Source organism: Euprymna scolopes, chromosome 13 (assembly GCF_053919585.1).
Source record: "Euprymna scolopes isolate OS-2025 chromosome 13, ASM5391958v1, whole genome shotgun sequence".
Taxonomy (NCBI): Eukaryota; Metazoa; Mollusca; class Cephalopoda; order Sepiida; family Sepiolidae; genus Euprymna; species Euprymna scolopes.
Genome location: NC_136494.1, coordinates 65,004,239 through 65,016,738, shown reverse-complemented (window position 1 = coordinate 65,016,738; position 12,500 = coordinate 65,004,239).

The window sequence follows — 12,500 nt, the reverse complement described above, 5'->3', positions numbered from 1 at the left end:
ACCAACATACAAAATTGCCTGAGCAGTCCGTCGGCATACCCCGTTAGTTAGCTATAAACTAATCCTTTTCCAAAGAGAGAAGGTGAAGCCTAGGAGATTGGATCTCCAAAAGCTGAACCAGATAAATGCCTGACAGAAAAAGAAACCACCGCCGTCACAATGATGCAGTCTCTGTTGGACAGTCGAGGGCAGATTCTTGACTTGTATGGTTCCTATTTACAATGCCTCCCTGTGTGGGACAGAGTTAGACACCAGGGTCGTTTTTAACGTGGAGAAAAGGAACAAAAATAAAAAAATTGTCTCAGTCGTGAAGGATTTCTCCTCCACTGACAGAGAACAAGAAATTGAAGTGCAGCATCTGAAGAACAGCTACTGCACTTTGATCTTGTCCCAAAGGCCAAAAGAACGGAGATAGCTTTATTTGCACCCAACCCGTCCCTCTCAGACGCTCTCTGCATCCCACACCCACCCTGTCCGCCATCCAGTCCATCCTGTCAACTTTAGCAATAAGCAAGGTAAAAATGAGCTTAAATCAAAAAATGGAATCGGACATTTCTGTGCTATCCACGTTCATTCCCAACATTTTCGAATACATTTTTAATACTCGAATAGCTAAATTGTCTGAGCAACCCGTTCGCATTACTCAATTAGGACGCTTAGTTAGCTATAACCTGACTCCTTTAGCGAGAAGGTAAGGTGTGGGAAGATAGGCTTCCTAGAGTTGAACAGAGCATATACCACAGTCCCAAAAAAAAAAAAAAAAAAAAAGAAAAAGAAAAAGACCACCGCCATTATAATGATCAAGTCTCTGTCGGAGTGATTATCGATGATGATTTTTTTAATCTCTCTCCAACTTCATCCTCTTCCCATTTCAACAAGATTCTTCATTGCCAGATTGTTCCAGTCCACCACAACATTAGAATAAAGAGTGAGCAAACTTTTTTAGTCAGTTAACATGTACTTCAAGTTTTCAATGTGATTGTGCCAAAAAACAAAAACAAAAAAAAAAACAAAAAAAAAAACAAGCTAAATCAACCTCACCATCTTATATTGAATTGGACATTTTCCCTATTTATAACCGAGACAAGGCAATTGTGTTTACTATTTGCACGGAGTTTGTAATTGGAGAAAACCCAAGCCATTCCGACGACGGAGACAAGTGGAATCTCTGGGTTGGGGCAATGTCACGTCAGACTGTGGAGAGAACGATTGTCTGGCAGTATTGAGTCTTGCGGATTCGAAGTAAGAGTGGGTTAGGGTTAGAGTTGGGAATAAAGACTAAGATGGAGTGCATTAATATCATTTGTCACTTGTTTGCACAGCAGGCGACTCAACTAGCGAAACACATTAAAAGTTATCCATCGTAAATAAAAGTGTCTGCACCTCTGAGTGCGAAGACATGAAAACAAGAACCCGAAGAATTATTGAAAAGCTTTTTACGTTTACATGTTTACAAGTGAGTCACCACTTATCAAGACTAAAAAACATTCGAGGATAATGGTTAAACAGATGGATAGATTAGCAGTCGATTGATGATGAATACGATGAGAGAATTTGAAATCCTCACATACCATATCCTTAAAACAACAGCTGACTCAGAAAACAGCAATTCTTCCCCCATTGCCAGAAGCACTGTTTAAAGAATGTGAAAACTAAAGGATAAAATAGGAGAAAAGCACGAATTATGAAACTGCCGAAATTAAACCCGAAGTTCGTTTTCTCTTTTGTACTGTTTATTAATTTATTTTTATTTACTTATTTAACGAGTCTCCATTAATTAAGGCTGAAACACACTCGAGGATAAAGATTGATAAGATAAATACAGGAGTTGGACAAAACAATGCAAACACCTTGGAGCAGTTTTCTGATAGCAACCTTTGCATGAAATCCAACCTTGTGAAGATCTCGGCAAGCATTTTTTTTTTAACGAGATAATCCAGATGATTAAGCTCTTCTATAATTTTGGGTGCCGTTGTGTAGTACCCTTTCTTCGTAATGCTAACAAGAACCCCACGATATCTTTGACAACCTTGGCTTTCTTACACAATTTTGTTTAGAGGTAGATGTTTTCCTTTCTTTTTCATTGTCTGTTATTACTAGGACTATGACAACAGCATATTATTTTCATTGTCTTGACTCTCGAGTGTGTCTGTTGACATCTATGCTTTTATATAGAGTCATGTGGTTCTTAGTTGATTAACTGTGTCAAACCGTGTCGGATATATGCTCGAGAATCAAAACAATTATAAGAATATTCTGTTGTCATAGCCCTAGTTATTAGCTTCGAGTGAGTTCCTCTCGATACAGCCACCATCTCAGCCTCTTTTGTTACAGTAACACCTGTCGTCCGAGCACCAACAAGCTTTGAAAATCTAATAGATTTATCATTTTAATTTTTCTTACTAATATACACTATCTGAGATATATATATATATATATATATATATATATATATATATATATATATATATATAATTTTACAAGTTAATTAAGGAAAACAATTACCATAAAAGAAATGAAACCAAAATTTTGGTATATAAAAAATATTTTATATGCATTTTAAAATTGATGCAAAATTTTACGAGTGTTTCTATTATTTTAATTTATCTAAACCTTGTATATTTATATTTGTAAATAATATTTTTTTTTATCTATAGACACTAGTATTTCATGCTTTCCCAATTATCAATGCAGGAACAGGTCGGGAGATTCGAACTCAGTTACAAAATCACCTTTGACTCCATCAACTTCCACGAGAATTAAGAGAAATTAATTCCAATTGTTCAAATGACTGGAAATCGTAATCTCACACAAGGCCAACCAACCGCTTTTATTTTCTAGATAGTGCTCAACTTTAAAAACTTTTTTCTTAAAAGGGCTAATAATTATATTTATAAATAATTATTTGCAAACCTACAGAAAGCTAGTCAAATAGTGGTCATATATACATATTACCATAAATAAAATATGGAACCAAAATTTGGGTAATGTTTTTCAATTTTTATGTGTTTTAAAATTGATGCAAAATTTTACAAGTGTTTCTATTATTTTGTCCAACCTCCATAGATTGATGATGAATACTGTGAGAGGATTGAACATCTCTAGATTCCATCCACAGCTGAAACAAAAAAAAATAGAAATCCTCCACCTTTGGCTAAAGACATTGTTCATGGAAATGCGGGAACTAAAGAATAAAATAAAGGCAGAGGAAGTGCAAGCTATGAAGATGCTGAAAGTAAACCTGTGGTTCATTTTCTACTTTTTTTTTTACACAGTCGTCACCACTTATCAAGGCCCGGAAGCCACTCAGGGATAAGGGTTATTGCAAGTACATTACGTTAGTGTGGAGATTTGATGACGTGTTTACTTAACTCTTTGCACTGTTTATTTAAATTGTTTATTTACTTATTTAACGAGTCTCAAGTCTGAGGATAAGGGTTAATGAGATAGATAGATTGTAAAAGTGAATGACGAAAAATATTATGAGAGGATTTAAAATGATGAATAGAATGAAAAAAATTTAATCATCCCCCCATCTTTGTTGTTGTTGAAAGCATGAATGAAAATTCCTAAAAACAGACCCAGAAGAAGATTAATTTTGGACAGTACAGAGAAATGTGTGAAGAACAGGAGACTTCGATGGTTTAGCCACGTTTAACGAATGGTTGAGAGTTCTGGGGGTAAGTGGCTGTAGAACAGTTGCAGTAGCAGGTTCAGTTCACAGGGCCAAAACAACATGAGAAGAAGTGATATAATGAACATAAGAAAAAAAAAGATAAGTAATAACCTGGTCAGAGTTTAGAAATCAATTTCTAACAGCTGTCCAACACCTAGCAGCATGTAAGACAGATGTAAAACTGAATATGATGATGATGATGGCGATGATGACTGGGATGCACATTTCATACTCCAGTTTTCCAGTTCTTGTGACATTCTTTCTGTTAACTTGTTAAATCGTTTTGCTGCCTTTGCTTAGAATTGAACCCAGAACCTCAAGATAAGCTGCACACTTTAAATAGTTGTCTCAGATATAGGTGACCATAATAATCAGTATGTTTACAATTGTTAGCATGACCAATAGACAGCTTTTTATAGAAAACATTTGTCGTTCTGGTGACGTGCCTCACCCAATGCAACTTGTACTTGAATTTTACACAATTTGCACGTTTATGATGAATTTGTCTGGATCATATCGATGTAATACAGTATGTAAACATAGCATGAACGCGCATAGGCAAATACATGCGAAATAACATCACCGGTAGGGAAAATTAAAGACTTTAAAAAGGAGATCACATAAGAAACCACGTAAACGTTCGAGATCACGTTAGAGGCGCGAATGACGTTTGAGAGCACGATCACGTTGGATAACGCCACGGCCGGTAACACAGGAAATAGTTGTTAGTCTCCTTTGCGAATAAGGCTACAGCGTGTTGTAGGTAATGTTACAAGTATACTCAGTTGAATTTTCATGCAGGATAATAAAAAGACAACAAAAGACAAATGTAACATTTCTTATAGTAATATAACACAGCATAGTCATTGGCAATTCTGTTTTTTTTTTTTTACCATTAGATATTTCTACTATTAAATAAAAAGAACTCTGTGTGTGTCCGTTCCCTATACCTATGGACTTCGAAACGGCTGGGCCGATTTTTTTCTTACTTTCACACGGAAATAATTTATGCGATCTTAAATAGGTTTTGCATCGGAATGCGTCCAAGTATGGAAAATCGATAATCAAAAAACGCCAATTAAAGAAAGAAATCCAATTTTTACCAAAGTTAACACTTTAATACAACCTAACATCACTAGCATTTGAGAAGTTTTACCACCGCACAAGTAGAAAGGCCAAGCCTATGAAATCAACTGTAGATTCTTTTATAAGACATAGGTGTGTTCGAAATTAATGTTTTTTCGAGTCTAAATGGAACAAACTCGCACGCACACATACACACATACGTACACACACACAAAGTTCCTCTTATCTATCTATCTATATATATATATACATACATATATATATCTATATACATATATATATATATATATATATATATATATATATATATAGAGAGAGAGAGAGAGAGAGAGAGAAAGAAAGGGGAGAAGAAGAGATATTGCAAACAGGAGACTGATTTCGGATTTTGTCTTTATTTTTTCAATTTAATTGGCTTTGCAAGTTCATTTTTTTTTACTGATTTAAACAATTCAACCGTAGCTCAGTAGATGACCCAACGTGCTACATTTCTTACAGTAATATAAGTATCGCACGGACACGTTGAATGAAGCTCTATTTGGATAAACAGACGTACACACATTTTGTTACGTATACGTATCATAAAATGAGCGTTTGTTGTATATTGGTTGAAATTGGAATGGAGATGTTATATTAAAACGTGTCTATTTATAAAAGATTGAGTGTTTGATTATCTTATCAGAGTTAATGTCGTTGTGTGTGTGTTCGTCTAGTGGTCTTTCTATGACATATGTTCATAAGCTGTTAAGTGTGAATATGTGTGTGACATGTCATTTGAACATACCTTCTGCCATTTTGTTGGTCCATCTGGAAATTCTCGTCTGGGAGGGAGACTTGATACCTGTTTTTGGGGACGAAGATTTATTTCACTCCAAGACAAGGAATTGATTCTATAGTTTTTTATTCACCTCCCAGTTTGAACGCAGTAGATTGGAAAGTGAATTTGGCCTGTGTTGTGTTTTTCTTCTAGTTCTTATTTCTACCACGTCAGCGTTCGACCCCCTCCACCCCACAGTGAAGGGGAGGAGACAACGGCGAAACCGTCCGCTCTCTTCCAAGTCCCAACCAAATCTCCTCGATTTAGCTAACCTGATCACATGACTCACACGCAATCAAATCAGCTGATCTTGACTTCCGGTCAACGTGTCTAAACTATAACTCACACATCTCCCCCCCTCTCTCTCTCTCTCTCTATCCATTCTCTAGCAATTTGAATTGAGGTTAAACAAAGGAAAACCAAGCCAAGAAAGACTTAAAGTGAGTCAGTCAAAGATTATCTCACAAAATGACACATTGAAACCAACGTAATGATAATGTTTAATTGAAAAAAGGTCATTTCCTGCTATCATGGTTAACGTGCAATCCACATTTGATGCGGAAGAACCATGTTAAAGAAGAAAAAGAAAATAAGAAGTCATGTTTCTTCTTTGTTTTACTAGACATAGCGGAACGTCCTTCAGAAGTAATAATGTTGTTTGTTACCTTCTGTAAAAAAGCTACACCGCTGGTAACTCTGCAGTGTATCTGCAGGACTGATATAAGAGTTCATCATCGTAAATAATAGAATTACACGGAAAAAGTCGCTTCCTGCTCCCAATATTTGATGTGGAAAAAACACGCTGAACGAGAAGGGAGTTGTTATTTTAAGGCTAAAATCTTATTAAACGAACGGTTTAATTCTAAAGGTCATACTTTTTGTATTTGAGTGACAACCAAAAGCATTGCTTTAGATTGTGGACAACGATTGTTAAAAGGTGATGATTGAATCGCATTTTTTAGAAGTTGTCTTTCTTGTGTATAAAATAAAATCTGTGAACTTTTTCACACATACACACACATTAATTAAAAAAATGTACACACACACACATTAATTAAAAAAATGTACACACACATTAATAAAAAAAAATGTACACATGCATTAATTTAAAAATGCACACATACACACAGAAATTTTATAATTGTAAATATGTTTTTCAAAACGTTTGGGATTTAGTAGTTAGATTAGATTCCACAGAGTGGATGTGGTATTGTGGTAAATGTTGCCAGTCAAGAGTAATACTGCATAGTTCAATAAAGCTACTATAGTCATAAAAACCTTCAGTTAATAATGAAGATAACGAAAGGAAGTCTCATTTTAACATTCAATGAACAACTTTATTTGTCATTTTCGTTAGTAGCTTTAGTAGAAGAGAGAAACATATTAGTAAGAGAGTTCAGTGTTTGTATGCGCACGCGTTCTCTTAGTAGTCGTGAAGAGTTCGTTGTGTGGAGATGAAGATTAAATATCCGACAATTAGATATAGGCCAGGCCCGTTGAAGGAGAAAGAAAGAGACAGATGTTCAGTGTATATAAAGATAGATTTAATATCATGTCAGCAGGTTGAAGAAGAGAGAGAGGCGCAGTTTACATGTGTTTGTAGCCAGTAGCCGTCGGTACAAAGGAAGCCGGTTAAAAGAAAGGTCAAAATCTTCAGTGCGTTGACATGTCATGGGTGTGTGTGAGTTGTATCGTCGAGGAGGACAGTTCTTTAGCATGACAAAGAATATTCGTTTGGGTACGGCACGTGGAAGCAAGTAGGAGTTTGAAGAGAAGCTTGTTTTGTACTCACGTTCGGCCTGGGGCGAAAGTCCCAATCTAATGTGTGCTGCCAGCTGAAGCCATGCGGAAAGAGGAAGAAAGGTTTGTGATTTCGCCTATTATATACTCGGTCACGTGACTGAGAGCTGGCTTGTGATTGGACAAGCCAGGGAGAAATAGATTTCAAATCTCGAAGTTGTGAGAAGTAGTCTGCTTGTTTGTAGCGGCTGCTACAGACCCTGTGCCCTCCCCCTCCCCAATTTCTTATAGGGCCTTGTGCCTAAATTTGTTTTTTTTTTAATTTACTTTTTTAAGTTTTTGATTTTTTTATTAAAATTTTGAAATTGTATTTCTTTGACGAAATAAATTATATAAATAAGATAAAAGCCGTGAAAACGTACTCAAACTGAATTTGTGTTTACAATTTGCAAGGTTTATTTTCGATGCCATTAAGCAATAAGCATGCTGTGAAATATTTTGCTTCGATTGATTTAGCCACTTGTTTGTTTATATCGTGTCATGTTTGAAGTTGAAGAAAGAATAACTTCGCCCTTTAGTCCAACAAAAACTTTTATTTCGATTTTTTTTTCTGTTTTAGGTACATTTTTTTTTGTTTTTTAATTGTTCGAGTTGAAGTCTTTATTTGTTTCTTCTCTCCATTTTAAATGAAATTTGAGTTCCATTTATAAAGTTAAAGCGAAGAAAAGAAAGCCGGCTGTGAACACAAAAGAAGCAGAAGATTCCCCCGAGTTTTTAACCATTCTTGCCGAGAGGAAATGTAAATTTATCCCATTTCTATTAAATTGCATTTGTCTTGTGTTCACACATTTCAGAAAAAAAAAATATTCATGTCATTTTGGTATATTTTTGTTTTATTTCTTGTAACTTGTAAACAATGTTCATTTTACCTTGAAAAATTTAAGGTTAGTTTCAAATTTCCTGTTTTCTTTCGCGATGAATCGGAATTTGATTATTTGTTTTTGTTTTCACGTCTGCACATTCTCTCTCTCTCTTTTTTTTTTTTTGCTTCAATGCAGCAAACAGTAATTGTCTGATAAAACTGATTTATTTCCCACTTTTGAACCATTCATGTGTTTGCATTATAAAATTGCTGGATGACATCTGTAGGTCGGTATCACTTTTGTCTCCTCCATCTTCGTATACGCTTCTGCATTTCTTCCCCTTCTTTACATTCTTTTGTGAAGTTCCACGGACATAATTCAATCAAATGACGAACAATAGAAGAATAAGTATTTACTTACAAAATGCAATTAAGTAACATTGTTCAAATAAAAGACAAAAGTCAACAAAACTATTATATATACTTGTTTTTAATACATGTTTGGCATAGATAATATAGAGAAGTACTAATTGTACTGAATTATTCTGGAACACGTGACACTTCGAATCCAGGTTTAAGCAAAGAGAAACCCAAGGCAACCAGATCTCTTTTACATCGACTGATGGTTACCAGAACTTCAGTTCTCCAAAGGACCGTTTATTGTGTGCCACCAATGATGGTGATATTTTATGTATAGACTAGTAGAGCTACTCGGCATTGCCCAGGGGACATAAAAAGCCAAATAGACGTTAAATATTGTGTGTAACATCTTTATATATATCCCTGCCTTCTTCATTTTAGCCGTCTCTCTATCTTTCTCTCCTTTCTTCTCGCCCATTTTCCTCTCTCTCCCCAATCCTCTCTTGCTCCTCCACCGAGCCCATTCCTCTCTTTTGTTTTAATGTTTAATAATAATAATAATAATAATAATAATGTAATTTATTTACGGAAGCTATTCTTTTTAAATGTAATACTGTAGTTTTATATTTATTGTTCTTGGACAACGCAGACTAAGACGAAGCACAATGTAATTTTAGGCAGCGCTGGATTAGAATTCACACACACACACACACACACGTATGAATATATATATACAAACATATATATATATATATATATATATATATATATATATATATATATATATATACTAGCTGTACCCTGCCACGCGTTGTAGTGGCTAAATTTGGTGTAATGGAAAAATTTAATAAAAGAGAAAATGCATGTTTCTTATATTAGTACAGCAATCCACTGTAAAAAGTGAAAAAGAAGGCGAAACTGAAAAAATGGTACTCTTGCAGAATTTGATCTGGATCCTCGAGAGTTTCTGTCAATCATTCATGTTTTGGACTTGACCAACAATCAGTGGATGAAGCTGAACGTAGCAAAAATGTTGAAACGCTAAATGCTTTTTTTTGTTGTTGTTTTAAAAAATGTGATTTAGTAATTAATATTTGGTTGATGGTGGGGGGAGGGGGGTTACTATACACAGATTCGAAAAAGTCGTCCAAAAACAAATAAATGAAAGCAAAGGTAAGGTAAGTTACGTTTCTACCTAATTGGATAATTGTTTAGTGTTTTTATGTAATGTAAAATGTTTAATTGGCTCAAAAAACAGAAATGGTCGCGAATTCTGTTGAATACGTTAAGTTTGGGAAAGTAAGTTGAAAACTAAAAACTATACAAAACAGTGTCTGAAACTCACCGAACATATGTTACCATGACATAGGCTGGCATAATCGGTAGGTTTCTGACAGTATTTTGTATAGTTTTTTTTTAGTTTTAACTCACTTTCTCTAACTTAAAGTAATCAACAGTGTCCACCACCATTTGAAGCTTTCAAATACACCAATAAACACTGTTTTTCGAGCCGACTAAACGTTACATTAAATGAAAAGGGTTTATATTACTAAATACAGATACAAAGAAGTTGTCAAAAAATAAATATATAACAAATAAATGTTATCAAAGGCAAGAAAAGTAAGTGTTCTACCTAACTGGATAAGATTTTAGTGTTTTTATGTAATGTATAATCGGTTCAAAAACATTCAATGTTTATCGGTATATCTGAAAAATACAAATGGCGGCAGACTGTATCAAACACGTTAAGTTTGGGGAAATTTTGGGAAAATGAGTTTAAACTAAAAAACTATACAAAATACTGTTAGGAACTCACTCAATATATGTTACCATGATGTAGGCTGGCATATAATCGGTGGTTTTAAACTTTTGCTCGTTACAGGTGACGACTTTTAAAAATCCCTTTTAGTGATTACCTGGTTTGAGGATATTTGTACAACTAAACGGCAAATCTGCTCAAAAAAATCCGATATTATTTTACTTTAAGGCCCATTTCACGTTCATATATAACGAAATATTTTATTGTAGATTTCGGTGTGCTAAAAACGAATCTGCAAACCGTTTACGTAGCAAAAAAAAAGTTTTCATGACATTCATGAAATTACTTTTTCGAAAAGTGGGTGATCACTTTTCAATGTAAATTTAACTTAGAATGAGCACCCACTTTCTGGCCACCTGAGAGAGGGGCATTTTTCTGTTTCTTGGCTAAAAAGTTTTTTGTTTGATTTCTTTTGCATGGTAATAACCCCTGAACTCTGGGACTATTTTCCATTTAACAGCCGTAGCCTTCGTTTACGCTATGCGTAAACATAAACGAAAGCTGTTTAGCCAATAAACATGGGAAAAAATCCCCCCTCTCTCAGGTGGCTAGAAAGTGGGTGCTCATTTTAAGTTAAATTTACGTGGAAAAGTGATCGCCACTTTATCTAAAAAGTAATTTCTTCATATCATAAAAACTATTTTTTGCGACGGAAACGGTTTGCAGATTCGTTTTTAGCACACCAAAATCTACAAAATTTTTTTTGTTATTTACGAACGTGAGACGCACAGCCCTTAATGGAAAATTATATCAAAAATCCGGGGGAAAATAGTTTTCAATAAAAACAGCAAATGAATTCGATAGAAAAAAAATGGATGCTATTTTTTTTCTTTCTGTGTGTTTCTTGGCTAAAAAGTCTTTTTGTTTGATTTCTTTTGCATGGTATTAACCCCTGAACTCTGGGACTATTTTCCATTTCACAGACATAGTCTTTGTTTATGCTATGCGTGAGCATAAACGAAAACTGTTAAATATGCATTCGCGTACCAAACTTCCGTGTCAAAAAAACCTTTAAGCCAATAAACACGAAAATAAATGCCCCTTCCTCAGGTGACCAGAAAGTGGGTGCTCATTTTAAGTTAAATTTAGATGGAAAAGTGATCACCCACTTTTCGAAAAAAAAAATTTCTTCAGATCATGAAAACTATTTTGGTACTCCTTGGGCGTTGAGTTCCACGGCGACCCGCAGAATTATTTAATGGTCGTTCCCTTAGTACCCCCCTAGTCAAGGCTAACGCATGCGCACGTAACATTTTTTATTTATTTACTTACGTGGTGGAGTTTCTATACTGATAGGTTTTTTGAAATTTTTTCACTGGATTATTATTGATTGAACACTAACCAGATTATGAAAAAAAAATTGAAAAAAAAAATCATTTCAACATTTGAAAGGGGTACTCACTTTTTAGTTACCACGTTCTGGTAAATCGGTCACTTTTTATTTATTTATTTATTTTTTTTCTAAATACGGAAGTGTCTTCGGGAGATATAAAATGGTCGCATGTTGACGAAACAATGTATCGGGAGGCGTACGGGATTAAAAATTATTGGTAAATTTTTAGATTAGGTCCACCTCCTCAATTTTCTTTTAAATGACGACTTGAAATGGTTTTCGACTATGCTGAATACGAAAATCGCATCGAAATTTTGCAGAAATAAGTAGTTATCAAGATATAAAAAGTTGTATTATGCATTGTAATCTTTGGCGGCCATCTTTTTTACGTGTGTGTATTTGTTTATGGCGTGTGTGCACGTAAAAAGATGGCCGCCGAAGAATACAATGCATAATACAACTATTTATTTCCGCAAAATTTCAATGCAATTTGCGTGTTCAGCATACTCGGAAACCTATAAATGTCGTCATTGAAAGGAAAATTGTGAAGGTGGACCTAATCTAAAAAAATACCAAACTATTAAACATTTCTCCAGCATGTTAGTGAAATTTATAATACTTTAAAAAAATTAAAAAGAAACAAAACAAAAGTTTTGAAAAAAAAACTCACCTTTCACAAAAACAATTTAAAAAAAAAACCCACAAACTGACTAAATAAGTAAAAAAAAAAAAATAATTAAAAATCTCGAAACTTTATTTTCATGAAAACAATAAAAAAAGTCCTGTTCTCTCTATTTATTTTCTTTGAGA